This window comes from Falco punctatus (assembly GCF_963210335.1).
Source record: "Falco punctatus genome assembly, chromosome: 4".
Taxonomy (NCBI): domain Eukaryota; kingdom Metazoa; phylum Chordata; class Aves; order Falconiformes; family Falconidae; genus Falco; species Falco punctatus.
In genome coordinates, this window is record NC_137583.1 from 15,312,154 (window position 1) to 15,329,485 (window position 17,332).

Sequence of the window (17,332 nt, forward strand, 5' to 3'; positions counted from 1 at the left end):
TCAGAGTAACACCTGAAAGTTGACACCAACTGGGCTAAGCGCTCAGAAAGCAGGAAATAAATAACAAGAACATCAAAAGTTACACATTTCCACCTACCGGTTCCTTGGACCTTGACTTCTTAACAGACTTTTTTGTATAATTAATCTGTAAAACAAGAAGCACCATATTCAGTACTACTTGGCAAGTCATACAATATAAATATAAAGCTTTAATATTATTTTAAAATAAAATCAGCTATAATCTGATACTTTTAAAAATTATGTTCCTCTTACTGAACCCTAATGCTACAATGCACTCAAAACCAAGTGCTTGCACTGCATTTCTGCCTGGTTTGCTGTTACGAGACATTGATCCAAGAAGCTTTTGGGATCATCAGCACCTCAAAATCGGAACCATCACATGATAAATCGCTGCTGTTCACACAGGCTTCAGTAAGACTTATTTGTCCAGCACCTCTCAGCACTGAGCTCTCTTCCTCAGAATCCTGCCTGGCAGAGGGCTGCAAAGGTTGCCTTGATATCCATCCCACAAATACAACCTCAGAGTACAAACCAACCTTAGGTATTCAGATCCTGTATTACCGATGAAGAGATTGACATAAACTGCATTTTATACTGGATTTTATGTGATTTTATAGATTGCATTCCTGGAGTTAACATTCTCTCCCTTTTTATCTTTAATGTACTATGATTTTACTCGGGATTAAACATGGGACTTTTTAAAAAAATAATTATTCTTACAGAATATTTCACAGTAAAGAACGTGGAAAATATAAAGCAATACCACTGAACTGAGATAATCCAAACTGCAGTAGTAACACAATTTTAATGGAAGATATTCCATAAATTATGCTAATTATTTTTTTTTAAGAAATTCCTTTTTTCATTCATCTTTTCACAGTTACTTGACTGTCCATCTAATAAAAGCAGTTACTCCACTCCTTTTATTGCAGTAACAATCAGTTACACCAACAGCCACAATTTAGGTTTGTATTTTTGGAGCGTTGTTTTTTTATTTTGCCCTGGTCATAATCATCAATAGTTATTCTCTACAGTTAGAAGTTTTCTAAGTATGCTTTTGTTATTTACTTTTCCTAGTTTTTCTTAATGTTCCAGCAGAAAAGTCTGTCATATATATCTTTCCTATTATGAATAACTACTACCAAATGAAACACAGAAAATGTTCTATCTCTCTGCTAGATAGAAAAGGAACGTCTCCCCACTACTAAACTGTTATTCTTAAACTCAGTAGTTATACAGGACATGTTAAAAATTGGCCCAAAGCAACCAATAATTCTGATTTCTGTGTGCCAACTGGCTATAAGAAATGCATACAATCTCTTCCTATAAATCAGGCAAATGTACAAAGAACCACCAGACTTCTTACACAACAGGTAAGTACAGGAAAAGGTAAGAGAAAATGCCAAAAAATATTTATTACAAGAAATTAAAAGTTCCTCTTCTAAAAATGACTGAAGTACTTTAAATCAAGTAGGAGAGATACTATATACTAATGCAGCTTGTTTCTACTAGTATTGTAATGAAAGAAAGAGCTTATAACCAATTGTTCCATAGCCAGCCCCCATCCCTGGTGCCTACCATAGGAAGGACTCCACCTACATCCCCACTCCAGCATAAATATCAATTTGCTGCAACTCCACTGATCTGTACAAGTAATGGAAGAACATTCCTGAAACTACTAAATCTCTCAAGTGCTCACTGATAAAATGAGACAGGCTGGCAGAGATTTACTTGATTTAGAAACAATTTTCTGCTTTACCAAACCGGGTTTAAGCAAGCATTCACAATAACTAGTTTTAATGGAATGCTATAGCTTTATAACAAAATTGGAGTTTATTGCACTGTAAGATGGGAAAATAGAATGCTGTTGTTTAAGACTATTAAAACTGAAATAGCAACAGTAGCCTTGGAGGGGGTAGGAAGACCACCAGCTGCACTGCTATTCATACCCTGCTAGCAAATTCATGGAAAGGCATTTGCAAATGGCTTCATAAAGAACACTTCAGCACCTTTCCAACAATAATAGCTTTACAAAAAAAAAAATAAGGGGAGGGAGGGGAGGGAGGAGGGAGAGTGCCAGAAAGTGCAGGAAAAAGAGAAAGAGGAGAAAAGATAGATAGATAGATAGATAGATAGATAGATAGATAGAGTAGAAAATTTGAGGACTAAAATGTTCTCTACATGATGAGAACAGACTTCATTAGTAGCCCAAGTTTTCTTTGCGAAAAAGCTCAAAGCAACTGTACATTAATTATATCAGACTCTGTGCCTCGTCCAGAATATCTGTCAGTTTACCATTACTACTACCATACGAGAAGGGGAGAAAAGAACTCAATGCACAATACACACTTTGATTGTGTATAGACACAATTGATAAGACTTTTTTTTAAAGGACAGGATTTTAATTATGGAAGTGATTCAGTGCTAGTTATTGATTTACTGGTCAAATGTAAAACAGATTCACTCCTGTATGCCATAATCCAGATTATGAAAGCACATATGAAAACTAATTGCACCTGAATTACTGTGGAAGATACACAGAGTATTGTAACTTTAATTATAGTCAGAAAAATTTGGGGTTAAGACAAGAAATGGAATCAGTATTTCTGCAGGTATCAATACAGCAGTTACTAGAACAATTGTGTTACAACATTCTTTCTTATAAACTAAAACATGACTTTAAAAAGGATCAAACAAATCAATTGTCCCCAAAACACTTCCAAATTATGGCTCTGTAGGTGATTATGAAAAGGAGTAAATTCTACATATGCAGGTTTTTGACTGAAGTTCAAGCTGTGCATGCTTCCCAATGAATCTCATCTCATAGAGATTTGATATAAAAGTCACACTCTCAAATAACTATATTCCAGACTAAGAATCAAGACTGTCTTGCAAAAGGAACTGAAAGCCCTTACTGAGGCTTGAGAACCAGGGGTTCCCAGTGGGCCATGACACTATTTATGCTTTGACTGTCTGTTAGAAGTAACTTTCCTCCCTTCTCCCTAAAACAGAGGATAGGATAGGCTAAAACAGTCAAACCTACAAACAACCAGGTCATAAATAAGTTACAGAAGCTTATATAAACCAGCATTAGAAAATGAAAGGCTGCAATCCCCTGGTCAGCTGAGATATCAATGACCCTACAGACTGACAGTTCGTACTCTCAATATTCAAATAACAATGCATCCACCAGGCTTGTCAAGACAGGAATCATTTGGGCAAAAACTGTACTGGTAACACCTGCATTAGCATCTATCATGCATCAGAATGCTTCTTTCTCTCAATTAATACACCTTCTAATTCACCTCATTAAATCTACTCTATTAACTTCACTACAGATCAACAGATTCTAAGATAGCAGCAGTAGTGTGGACTCTTGAATAAAAATTGATAACTGCACGTTCCCAACTTATCTTCCAAAAAAAAAAAAAAAAAAAAAAAGGAAACACAAATAGAAACACTAACAGGGATAAAAATACAATTATGTGTGTGCACAAAAATTAGATAAGCCATACAAGCAACAGTGAGGAATTCAGCTGTCATTACACAAATAATTTAAAAGACAATACTGAAAGGCAAATGTTAAGTATCCAGACATCTTAGAATCACTAAAATAAGCATATCATGGTCTGTATAAGTAGAACATCATAAAAGATTATCTCCCACAAACAGAATAACCTTTGTGAGTTTTAATCAAATGCAATACTCTGTTCTTTTCTTCATTCTGCTATTTAGGATCACAGAGGGAAGAGAAGTTTGGAGGAAAGAGGAGAAAAAAAATTGATTTGACCTATATCAGCTTCTCAAATTCATTCATTTTTGTGTCATCACCAAGCCATAACATCCACTGGCTATTCAGCTGTAGTGGAAGGGAATCCTGCAGAAACTTGCATGTCAGATTTTCAGGGAAGAAGTACTGTTACTACCTTTTATGTCTGAGAAATTTAAACTATTGCCAGGCTAGTCAGTCTACTTGTGCAAGACTGCAAATTAAAACAGCAGCATTACTCACATGACCAGTAATATGAAGAGGAATTAAGAAACAAAGAAATTGTGGTACCATTACCACTGCATATCAGTTACTCCACAGTAGCTCTACACACACCCTTGGACACAGCCTGATTTTCACCATATAACCCTGTGAAAGACTGTTAAAATCCATCGTGTTATAAAATTCTGCTGGAGAAAGGGCTGCCTAAAAGCCAGTTGAGTTGCACAAAACTGCCTCAAATACAGCCTAAAAAGGCAGGGGGATGGGGAACATACACACTATTTTCTGTCAAGTTAGTTCCACAATTCATTAATGCCTCAGTGGCAGGGTTCCCACCCTCCCCACCACGTACACCATCAATTAGTACAGGGTGTTTTCATCATTATTCCCCCCATCCTCCCCAAGGCTAATTTCAGCATTTTCCCCTTTGACTTCTCCCCCAACTTCTTCAAAATCACTTACATGAGCTTAAAAGAGAAACGCTATAGGGTTTTTCCTTATCTTTAAGCATACACGGCACCTGATCATCCATGTTTTGTTAAGATTTATGAAAAAAATTCTCTCATACTTATTCTGCATAAAATGCCAGCCCTTGTCGTCCTCCTCCTTCTTGTACCTACTTAATGAAATTAAGTGGGTTTGAAAATTGTTCCACATTCTCACGCTTCATTATTTCACCTCTCACTCATCTTACTAAAAGATTGCTTTATAGATGTCTTATAATCACAGTTGTTTGTTGTCGGTCTTTCTACATTATCAAAGGGTAAGATTTAATAATAAAAAGAATTCTACTTTATTGCATGCCAAAGAGGCTTAATTTGCAATTAAACACCTGGTAAGCCAAAAAATATCCAGTAGGAAAAAGAGAAATATAAGGAGACATGCTACTAATTTTGAAGGCAAAATCAGAAAGAAATTTGGAACGCAACACAGATACACATATACATTAATATGAGCACTAGTTGCAGAATCAAAGCCTTTCTCAAATTTTACATTAAAAATGTATTTCAATTAGCCAGTGAAGAGTTATTTCTTGATTTTTCAGATTTTAACTGAGTATAAACACTCCTAAGGTATCAATAGCAATGACACTGCAGTATAGCTCTTTTCTCATCATTTGACCAAAAAGTAAAACAATATGAAAAGAAACACATATTCAAATAAGAATATCTAAAATCAGCATTAATAAGTTTTAGGACAGATATCCTCCTTTCTCATGTACCAGTAGAGTTGATTTTTAAGCAAATGACATTAATAAGAGACAAAGAGCAGCAGTAATGCTGCACCACTCCCACTGCACTGAACAATAATAACACAAGGGGCAGAACATCATAACTACACTTGGGCAAGGTGTTTCAAAAGAAACAGAGTGAATTTAATTTACAAATTAGGATCACAATATGCTTATAAAAACTAAAAAATGTGGATGTATTCATAAAATCGAGTAACAGAGAAACCTTTAAAACAAAAAAATCTGTATACTTGGCTAAAACCCCAAAATTTTGGGTTTTGTATTCATAGATGTTATAACTGGGAAACCAAGTAAAGACATGAGCCCGGATATTTGTTTCTGCCCAGTTTATCTACCTGTTTTAATAGGCATTTAATTGAAAACCAAACCATGAAGGAGACAAAAAATAGCACTGGTTCTGTGTACATGCAAAGAAAAAAGCATGTACATACAGTATAATTTTACAATAACTGCCTCTTGTTCTGACTTATCTATTTAGGTGAGTGTGATTTTATCCTTGCTATTTCAATTTATTATTGTCAAATACTATCTGAATTGCAGGAACTGAGAAATAAGCTGAAATTGTTATTTTACAAACCATGCCTATGGAAAAAAAAAACCCAACCAACAGATTTCCCAGATTTTCATAATTCTCAAGGTTTTCTTCTATCATGGCTTTTTGTGTTTCTTGAAAAGAGTCTTCCTATTAGATGTTCTATCAATTTAGGAAATTCTTATTTTGACTAAAATTTGCCTTTGGGGTGCCATGTTATTATTTTAATATCATAAACCTTATCAGGGAATAAATACTCTATAAACATGGGTCAAAGCAGGACAGCTCACTCAAGAGACTGCAAAAGGCAGATGAGAAGTTTAATGGAAACTATGAAATAACATCATTGCTGCAGACATGCACTAGCATTAGAAAACCTGAAGCCTACCTAATTGTTAAAATCTTTGAGATATCACAGTTAAAAAGATATGGTCAAGTTCCCATACATAATTCAGTAGCTATAAATGCATTTAAGGGGCGTCACTACTAAGTGCAAAGGGCAGCATGACCAAAACCACAAGAGATGGTTACCAGTAAATTTAATTCTATGTAATAATTTAACTTTCACTAAAACTAGTGGACATCAGAGCTGAGCTGACACATAGGACCAAAGAAGGACTAACATACTTGTTTGTATGGAGTAACGTAGGTTACCACTCCTAACTCACACTTGTGAACACCTCAGGAGTTCAGAGAAGTTATACCACTAACATACAGACAATTTCTTGAGAATGTCAGTAGATCTGAGTACACCTACTGTTCATGGAGCCATGTTCAACTTTCTACGTCAAAGAAACAAAAGCATGTACTTATGAATTAGTGCAAAAGCCAAGAACATCATGAGAATAAATGCAGAAAGCAGCATCCTGAGAGCAGTTAAATGACAGGGTTTTCAGGTTCGGAGGTGACTGCAAAGGGTAGCTTGGAGCTAAGTGCAAATCAAAGTTGTCTCTTCAATTCCTAGTGCATTAAGGAAAACAGATTCTGTAGCCTTGCAAGTAAATAGATTTACTCCTAACAATTCTAACATCCTTTTCTTCTGATAACTTCTGAACTGAATAATTGGTTAGGCTAAAGGAATAGTATTAAGCAAGTACAGGACAGAAGCTGGCGTCAGAGACAGCATTAGCATCTCAAGAGGAAATGAGATATGAGAAGTAATATTAGGACAGATAAGGGATCCTAAAAACTGATGCAATTTTCAGGACGTAAGAGAGAGAGGTTGAGCCTGCAGAAGAGATACTCAAGGGCCCTTCACAGAAAGACAAACTTTACTTAGAAGGCTAACTTTGGTTCCATTTTAAGTATGTGACTGTCATTGATCTCAACAAATACAGGAATTTTATCATTAATAAACTCAAAAATGAAAGTTGTACAGAGAAAGTACATGTATAGAAACCATTTCCTCCTATGCTTGCTGTATCTTTTACTTGCCCTGTGACCCACAGTGTATTCCTCTGTCATACTCCATTTACTAAAAAAGTTGTTATAATATCTGCACTTGATCTATAAGAAGAGAATCATACAACAGCAGATCTTCTACATGATGGGAGATACACACATTTGTAGCACCTGGTATCCTACAAAACTTCTTCAGACAGTATTACCTAATTCTACTCCTAAAATGCATATGTTTTTCTTGTTCTGGATGAAGAGCTTGCTAATGAACAGAACAGGATTCAGCTACATGAAATGAAATGTGAAAATTCTGGCCTTTCACAAAAGTGTAAAATCCTAACAATTTCCTTCCTGCTTCCTCTGACTTAATGGGCGAAAAGAATTTACTAAAAACCCAGTGATAAAGAACTTAGCATATGATCTGAATATTTCTTCTTCCTTTGCATACAGTGCTAACTATTTTGATTCCATCCAAATTCTACCATAGAGATATTCAGGAACATCTTTTTTGGTCAGTGTGCTTTCTTCTTCCATGCCTTATGAGACAGAAGCACCAATATCATCACTGTAGTAATGGTCCATTAGGTGTAGATTCAGTGTGACAGCTCTTATTTTTAACTGTTTTAATTCCTCTTTTCAAAATAGCATATCACTTTCTTAGAGACACTCCACCATTCAGAGCAGAACCTTTCTTCCTGACACTTCTTTTCCTTTTAGAGCAACAATGAATTAACAACAGACTGTCAGAAGGTCTTGATGTTCAGGGACCAACAAAGACAGGCAGACAAAAATAAAAATAAAACCAGAGACAATGATGATGTGGGAATCACAGCAGACCACCCAGCAAACTCTAGGGCATAGAGATGTGAAGAAAGGGTGGCAGCAGAGGAATGACATCAAGAAACTTGAGTGAAATGCAAGGACAAAGATAACAAAAAAAGCATAGCAGGAACACGACTATAAATCCTTGGTAGCCACAGCCCTTGCTATAGAGATGTGTCTCCACAGAAGCAGGTATAGTTTATTTTGTGATTATGTAGGCTTGCTGTATTGTTGTGCCATTTTTTAATTTAAAATACAACATTAGAAGAAAGCAGAGATTTTACAGAAAAAAATATCTTTTTTTTTTTAAGTAAAACATACATTCAGAGATTTTATGTGGCTCCTAGAGAACAAATTGCTCATTGGCAGACACTTCTACTTGCTGTAGAACCATCACCACTGCTCAGACATCAATAAGGAATACTCCACCCCCACCTGCTCCCCTCTTCATCATCATCATCATCATCACTGCAGTACTACAGAGTGAAATGCTCAACAAAAGCAGCAGCGTACAGTGATCTTCATTTAACTGACCAGTCTTCTGTTGTTACAGGGTAGCCTGGATTTCTCACAGGAAAGGAGAAAAAAAAACAAACATTAGTTATCCTGGACAGGTACCAGCAGAGTTTTATAGCACTTTGGGGATTCTAAAGCTTTTAGAGATGCTAAAATTTGGAAATTTTCCAGTAAGCACTAAATATCAAAAATAGCACCTGTACTCAGTTAAGCTGAATTACCTGTTTACCACTCATGAGAGTAAAATCATTTAAAAAACTATTATTCAAAGTTCACCAAAAAGCCAACACAAGAGACCAAAGATCCAGAGACCTTTTATACTTTTATGAAGTATTAATTTGACACACACAAGGTTGAGAAAAAAATGTTAGAAAAAGACCTAGATAGTTTTATAAATTAGGAAAAGAACTTTGTGTTAAATTTTTATTGAAGGAATTAGACTTTAATGGCCAACCTATGTAATATTCTGTAAATCAGTATTAGACCCTGGCAACAAGAGCATAACAGCATGGGATTTAACACCGTCATCTTGCTAATTGAAGGGACCTGACCTCATCAGGGTCATGCTCTGCGAGTCAGAATGATAACACTGCAAATTATCACTGCTTTGCAGATGCTAGTGTCTCCTACCTGTAAAGAGAATGTAACTTAAGCACGTTACATTCTGTTGATTAAAAAGTATTTTTTCCCAGTCTACATAGTTTGTAGAAGTTTTAGAAACAGAAGAGCTTAAGATAAGACAGAATGTTGGGGTGCAAAGGTTTTTTCCCCCCACAATTCAAAGGTCTCTATAATTTAGAAAATTAATACACTGTTCCACGTATCATTCAGATTGATATTCAAGTTAGTCCTGGAGCTTTCGGGGAGATGACAAATGAGAAGTTTGTAAGCAGCGATGCATATATGCAGTATTGACCGAACTTTACAAACTTTACTCATGCCGTTTGCCTTTACTTATACAAATAGTACCACTGAAGTCAATAAGACAACTTAAGCTAAAAACCTGACTCATACAAGAAAGGGTAAGAGAAGAATAATACTACATATGTACTTCAACATGTAGTTTCAGGACACTCAGTCTCCAAGATTTCTTCCCATTTTTGAAAAACCACGTTCCAAATATATAAGCAAGAGGATGTGACTGCTGGGAATAAAGTTTCAGTTCCCTGTAGGCACTTTTCCTCTGATAAAGGTATATTCAGCATATGAATATACTGAAAATTCAACATTGCTGTTCTTGGCATTTAATTAGGGGTAAAGGAAAATGTGCAGGACTAGAATTTTAAGTGTTGGTTTCATAACCTTTATCCAGCTCATTTCTGAATGATTTTCTTCCTCTCTGGAGAGGCTTCTAATGTCAAACACTGGTATTAAGGTGAGTCATGGTTACTGAAGAGGCACAGAGAAGGCACATGACAAAATTATTAAGTATAGGGAGGGAAGGAGTCAGAGTATTCTTTTCACTCCATAAATGTCCTTCTAAAATAGAAGATTTAATATTGAATTCAAATACACTTTCAGTAGTCAATAGCCATTAAAGTCTTACTGGTGTCCATAAAAGTTGAGGATTTAAGAATGTCATTTAAAAACTGTTGTAAATTAGATTTTCAGAAACCACTGGAGATTTTGAGAAGGCACAAAGATTTTAAGTACAATAAAAGAAACTAGGCAACTATTCCCTATCTAAAATATATGGTAATTTAAGTAATTTCAATACAGTAATTTGAAATATACTCATACTGCTGGCTGTTATTGTTCATTTGTCAGATTCCTTCCTTTCATAACAAACGTTATGAATTGTACCTATGGAAAGATGACAGGAGGGGTTGGTCAGTGCTATTTTCTGCTAAACTGAAATCCAACACCTCATGTACTAATGCCAAAAATGTATATATTTGGATATAAAATACAATAATACAACTGAACAGGTGGAGTTTGTGGTTGTTTTTGTGGGGGTTTTGTTGTGGTGGTGGTTGGGGGTTTTTGTTGGGGGTTTTTTGGGGTGGGGTGTGTGTGCGGAGAATTGTGTTTTTACTGTAACCCATTTTATTTCAACTAAACTACCAAAGTTATGGAAACTCAAGACTATTTGTTTATGCTTTTTTATTTTGTATGTTACTTGCAACTTCCTATGTGATAAAATAAGCACAAACTAACTCCTGTAAATCTATTCTTGCAGGTGACATTAAGTTATTATGCACTACCTTATAATGATGACAATATACAAAGTAATCAAAAACTAAAATGAACAGTGACAGCTAAAGAACATTAAATTCATGAGCATCACACAGGCTAAAGCCATTGCAGCCATTTTCTTTCTCTGATAGCTTTCTAACAGTGAGCAGCCTGTTTGTGTTTGTAATGCAAATGGAACATGAGTAGAAGAAAATGCATTTAAAATAAAGACCTTTGCAAAAAATCAGGAATACAATTTCATTTGATACAAGTTCATGAAAACTATGACACCACTGTAATTAACAAGATGAAAACTAGAAGAAAAAGACTGCAAGATTCCTAAAACATAAAAGTAACAAACAAGCATAAACTTTAGCCAAGGGCTTGCAGGTCAACATTGACCATCACCAAAACTTTAGCTTCCATTAGATAAAAAGGATAAATTGCAATCCTACAGTGAGACCTAAACCAGTATTCCAACACCAAATTTAATTCAATAGTATTACAGATGATCATCTAAATAAATCCAGTAATATGCCCTCTCACATTTAATCATAGTGCATGCTTTCTTTACTTCACAAGGCAACAAATACTAAAACCAAAAATGGTAATTTATTTCATAACAGTTATTTCACATTGCAGAAAGCAATATACCTAACTTACTGTTTGACTATGATTGCATATTAGTATGAAAGTTTGACGAAGAAATTGTGAATCCATTTTAACTACAAAATTGTATTACTTAATACTGCTGTTTCAGAATGGAGTTTGCCTTTAGTTTCTAAAACAGACAAGAGTAAACTCTGCTACCAGTCACACAACTGCTAATCATTGTAGTCTAAGCAAACATACCCTGTTCTACAGCAGTACTGTTCATTCACCTCTACCAATCCACAGCTCTAATTTCCTCCAGTCTTTGCTCTTTCCTGTTCTGTGTGTCTTCCCTAGTCTCCAGCTGGTTTTGACCACTCATATCCTTTTTCATTGTTTTGCAATCCTTTTCCTAGGACAGACCTGACTGTGCCTTCTCTTCCATAATTCTCAGAGGTTATCAAATACAAACTCTTTAGCATCATCACTCCTGCCACAACACATGAAGTGTTTGATTCTTCTCAGCTGTTAAACATATGCACAGAAAATGTATTATTTTTTTTAATTAATCCTGAGACCCCACCCCCAAAAAAAATGTTCTCTGCCCTACTGGAGCTCCATCCTAAAAATAGTGTCCCCTATTTTATGCAGCCAGCTCCTCAAGGACAATCTCTCCCTGGACTACAGAATGGCTATTTACAAGGTAATGTTTTACATCTCATCTTAAATATTCTAACAGGATTCAAAAACACCACACTGAATCAAGTAAGAAACATATCCATTTTTAATTAAAAATACAGTTTCTAAAATATCCCTATGGATATCTTCTGCTTCTCTCACCCACAGTCACAGAAAAGAATAACTCTACAAACACAACACACAGTAGGGAGCTCCCTATTTCCCACTGCCCTTTCTGCATTACTCCAAAAATGTAAAATGTTATTTCCAACACGCACATCTCAAGTCTACAATGACAGATATCTAGCATTTCTGGGGAATGCTTATTTTGCCAATATCCACTTAAAAGACAGAATTTGCTTGCAGACCCCCATAAACACAGATTCTTAAGCACAATAAATGCACAACCCTTGAAGTCGAATGACTTTACCTGCCAGTGAATAATAGCCACAACAGTAGATGCTACTGCTTGGATATTATTACAGAACAAAACACAGGCTTATAATATATTCCTCTGGAATTATCTACAACAATATCATATTAAATTAATAGATTTTCAGAAAGCTATAATAATCTATTTATAATTAATCTGCTATAGTCTAAAGTACTTCTGTGTAATAGTCTGTTACAAATACCAGTTACTGCAGCTTAAAAGCAAAATTTTGCTGAATTGGGGCCAAGGAGCTGCATTTTAGCCTCCTATCTACTATGCTGAGCAGCCTTCATTATGAATTGTATCTTTGAACTAACATTCTAATCACAATTTAAGCAGGAAGCTCATGTAGAAGAAAGCAGAAAATAATGTTAACATATCAAATACAATTTAGGGTTCCAAAATGAAACATTTCCATTAAAAGTAAAAAAGTCTGATGATGTTTTTTGTCGAGAAAACACTATTTGCATTACAGAAAGTCTACAGTATCCTGAATTCAAGTAATTCTTGAAGTTAGTTTGCCTGATACCATCTTACTTCTTACAAACATCAGAACATTTAACTGTGCCAATGAACTGTGTTTATGAAAAGTGCAACTTGTGAATGCCAAAGGCCACATTTGTCAATTAGAAAAACAATACATCCTTGAAAAGATGACAGTTTTCATGAAAGCCATTCCTCCTCTTTCCATTAACGGAAGTCACACTGGGAATAGTAAGCTTAGCATATATGTGGCAGCTCACCGACAAGACATACTATTAGCTATACAAAAGGTTATTTCTGAACATTTTGTCCTTAAAGTTTTGATTTTTCAATGATTACAGGTGCAATGATGAACACAAGTGCAAGCTACTTGTTAGAAATGGCATATCATCATCCCTGCACTCTGTTTTACCGTACCTTCTACATCAAATGCATCTTTTCTGTAGCTTCCAATACATAACTTTAGCCTAGAACTTCCTCCACATTCCTTAACATCTGAACTCCTTAACAGAGTTATCCCTCTTACATTTTCTACAGCTTCCCTTCACCTGGCTGCCTACTCTTCCACCACATCTATCTTTTAAAACCTTTTCTCTGATCCTGAAAAAATAAGCAAGTCTCCTTCACTGACCCTTTAAAGGCATAATCTGTTCTCTCATTATGCAAGCTCTTTTTCTGGCTCCCTTCAACAATATTCAAGCTCTTTGTGTGATAGCAGTCATTTCTGACCTTATCACCAGGAGACAGAGTTTCTTGTTGTGATTTTGTGGGGTTTTAAATACAAATATAAAATGTGAGAAAGGTTTTTTTAAAATAACAGAGAAAAAAAAAAAGGGGGTTGTATTTATGAAGAACCTTCTGCTACCAGCTGACAGCCCGCAGAAGGTGTCAATAACCATGGTTTTGAACATAAACAAAGTCTTCTAGATATTAAGGGTCATACTGATGCACAAAACCTAAAAAATAGGATGCAGGCATTAAAATATTCACAGAGGAAACAGAGAAGTATTGATGGAGGTTTCATTTTCTAATAATCCCTGCTTTTGAGACAGCTGGGTGCTGTGTTCAGTACTGTGCAGGATTCCACTTTATAACTAAATGTAGAACTTCACAAAAGCAAAAGTCAGATGATATAAGGGATGGGAATCATCACAACCAGATCTGAGTGCACAATATCTGCATATAAACTTGTGGTCACACACAAACTGAAAGTGAATATTTCTCTCGAATTTGAATTTCCACACAAGTATAGAATTTAAGAATACTACATTTTAGCAATCCAGTAACAGATTTTAAGACGCATGGGGAAGTTCTCTGGAGCTATTAAAGAAACGGAATACAGAAAAGTATGTTGTAGTATTCTGTAGTTTAGCTGAATTTGTCCATGTAATAGGTTTAGAGACAAGTACTTACTTTTTATTTAAACATAGCTTTAATACTGAAATAATACATAACAAGTACCAGCATTTAAATAGGTAGGCCAATACAGTCATCAGATAAAGTCTACCACGTCCCTAGTCTCTGTTTCAGTATTAATCTTCATGTACTTAATATGTAGCCCCTACTCAATATAAATTAGAAGTGAAGCAGGTGCTAAAAAGGAGAGAGTGATTACTGTTTATCCAAGCTAGGAAGAATTAGAGGTCACTGCTTTTTTAAATGGGAGAGCACAGTGATCTGGTGGCCTCAGCCTTCCTCTTCCCCTGTTACCCTTTATTCTGTAGACCCTGTTCATCTGGAAGAAAGAAAAAAAAAATACATATCCTATTTCTGTTGGCAGATTATTTTTGCCAAACTCAGAACTTGTATTTTTTAAAGCATTTCTTTGTGACCACTTTTCTAACAAAAAATACAAATACAAATTTGTATTTGACTTAACTTCAGAACTCTTTCCCAGCCTCTGTAAGGAAAGTAGGCTTTGGAGAACATGGGAAAAAAACTGGGATTATCAATGTAGACAGAGACTATCTATGAACATACACAGTTCAGTCTTAAAAGCAAGAATAAGAAGTTTGACCTTGTTGCAATGCAAAACTGATTGGAACAAAAATGAGCTATCCAGATAAAGCAAGGAGGAGGAGGAAAGGAGGGAGAAGGGAGCAAGAACAAAAGATGACTGGACCAGCAGCATTCAGATGGATTGAACTTAATGTGTTTCATTAATTATGCTTATCGTAAAAGTAGTAACACAAACCAACAGTTCTGTATATGAGAGTGATGCTTCCTGTCACAAGTGAAATTTGAAAATAAAACCACCACCTCAAATTTAATACTCTCATAGTATTTCACAATACTGAGTCACATTTGTTAACATTAGAAAGGGCTCACTGAACTGAAGACTAACACAAATTCAAAATGACAGAACAAAGTACTGTGCACGACTCAGTTATAAAAGTTGAATATTCAAAAAAAAATCATCGTTTGTTGGCAGCACACAACATAACCAATGTAAAATCTCATCTAAAACCTAAATTTTTAAGATTTTACTGTTATTTACCTCTCATGAATTTGGTTTTGGTTTTGCAAGAGCAGGGAAGTGGATGCAGAGTTTTTTTGTATTTCACTAGATGAAATCCCATACACAAATTCTTGTTCTTGCACTACCTCTTTTTGTTTTCTGCATCTATGTTCAGGCAGCCAAAGGGCCTAACTAGCACTTTCACTGAAAAAAAGAAATAATAATAGATTCTTCATATTCTTTTCAGCCATCTCTGTCTCTCCACAGATGCAACACAGTGAAAACTTAAATCAACTACACTCTAATCAACACTGTGTCACAAAAAGACAATCCACAGTTACACTATGTTAAACTCTTAAGAGAAAATAGAATTTGATTGGCTCAAACTTCTTTTTAGTTTTTCTCCTGTCCCACCATAAACTTATCACTGAATGGAAGTGTTAAATGCTTTTTTAAAAATAACAACAACATGTTAAAATTGGCATCCTATAGTATTTTTTGCTTATTATTTAAAGCAGCATTTCATTTTCTACAGCAGAACAGACCAATTAATAATGTAGTCGTTTCATTTGCTTTACTGATAACCTAACTCATTCAGAAAAGACAGGGGGTACTGGATGGAGCTAAGACAGGAAAGACTTACTAGAATTTGTCAAGATTTTGCAAACAGGTTGTAAACATTCCCTATTTCTCATATAATTATATTTAGAACAAGTCTGTTGTATTCTGAACAGTCAGTTTGATCCCAGAGTACTGCTTTCTCTTTTTGAGTGAGAATACCACTGTTTAACCAAGGAGAGACACTGACATCAATAATAGGACAAGTGCCTCTTGACAAAGCAGCAGATAATGGGGGACTAAAAGTTACCCCCAAAAAGCCAACATTACTGAACTCATCCAGAGATGTTCTTATCTCTAAACGCTCTTTGTAACAGACATTTCTGCAAACCTTCTATTCAAGGCTTCAGGAAAGAGTCATTGATTAGACAGAATACGTGCAAACAAGATCGTGCAACACTTCCTTCCGTTGTACAGACCTTAAGTAGTGCAGCTTGCATGACTCCACCCTACTAACCTCTTAACAGAGATTTGCTAGTAAAGTTACAACTTAAATGAATGAGATCAAAGATCTGCAATTTGTTTTCCACTTCCATGGAGCTCAAAGAGTTTTACTAACTCATGTACAGTGACCTATTATTTTTAAAGGAATAAACCTTCTCCTTTCTAAAAATATAATTACACTGTAAAGTATTGTAATTTATTAGATAAACAGCACTTTAACATATCTTAAATGGAATTGAGAAAAAATCCTGAAGAAATAATCCGTATGCATAAATGCAAACTTTTTTTTTTTTTTTATTGGTGATAAAGAGAAAGCAGCCTCCTTTGGTTTGCTTAATTTGCAGAAGCAAAATACATACAACCAGACACTCCCTTTAATAAAGTGTTTCTGCTAAGTATGATTACTGTCCAAATCAATTCTGTTCAGAAATGGATATTTAATTACTAATGGAAGTTAATTGGAGCCTCAAACTCCACCCACAAAAAAAAAAGAATAGTTTAACTAATTCAAAGTTTCTTCCATTTCAAATTGCCATAATATTGGGTTTTAGAGACAAAATACATGCCAGCATCTGTATTAAGTCTTTAAGATACTGAAAGCAAACCTTTTTACCATTACTTCTTTTTAATGAATCGCCTGTCATACTGAATGTGATTCTCTGTATGAAATGATACAAGTGATAACATATTTAAATTATAAAAAAAAAACAATGGAAGATTGTTGATCTATATTTTATTGCTTTTGATATTTCTTTAGCAATCATAGCAGTCTGTCTAAACAATTCTCTGTGCACTGACATTCACAATAATGTGTTTTCATCAAAAAGTTAGACACTGTCATTAGGTTTCACGAAAGGCTATACTTTACAGTTCCGAGCCATTTTTTTTTTACACCTCACTGCATCATTGGGATGTGGATG

The 17,332-nt window shown here is 35.1% G+C and overlaps 1 protein-coding gene across 3 annotated transcripts in view; it reads right to left on the reverse strand.

Annotated features, from left to right (window-relative positions):
• The window catches only part of FHIT (fragile histidine triad diadenosine triphosphatase), a 661,182-nt gene that overhangs the window by 533,383 nt on the left and 110,467 nt on the right, over nt 1-17,332 (reverse strand). Inside the window, exon 2 of one of the 3 annotated variants that reach the window (XM_080382944.1) lies at nt 98-145. The exons of 1 other annotated variant lie outside the window; for it this stretch is intronic. The gene's annotated coding sequence lies outside the window, so the exon portion shown is untranslated. Of the gene's footprint in view, nt 1-97; nt 14,627-17,332 lie in introns of those variants that run through there. One more of the 3 variants, XM_080382946.1, reaches the window with a different exon arrangement.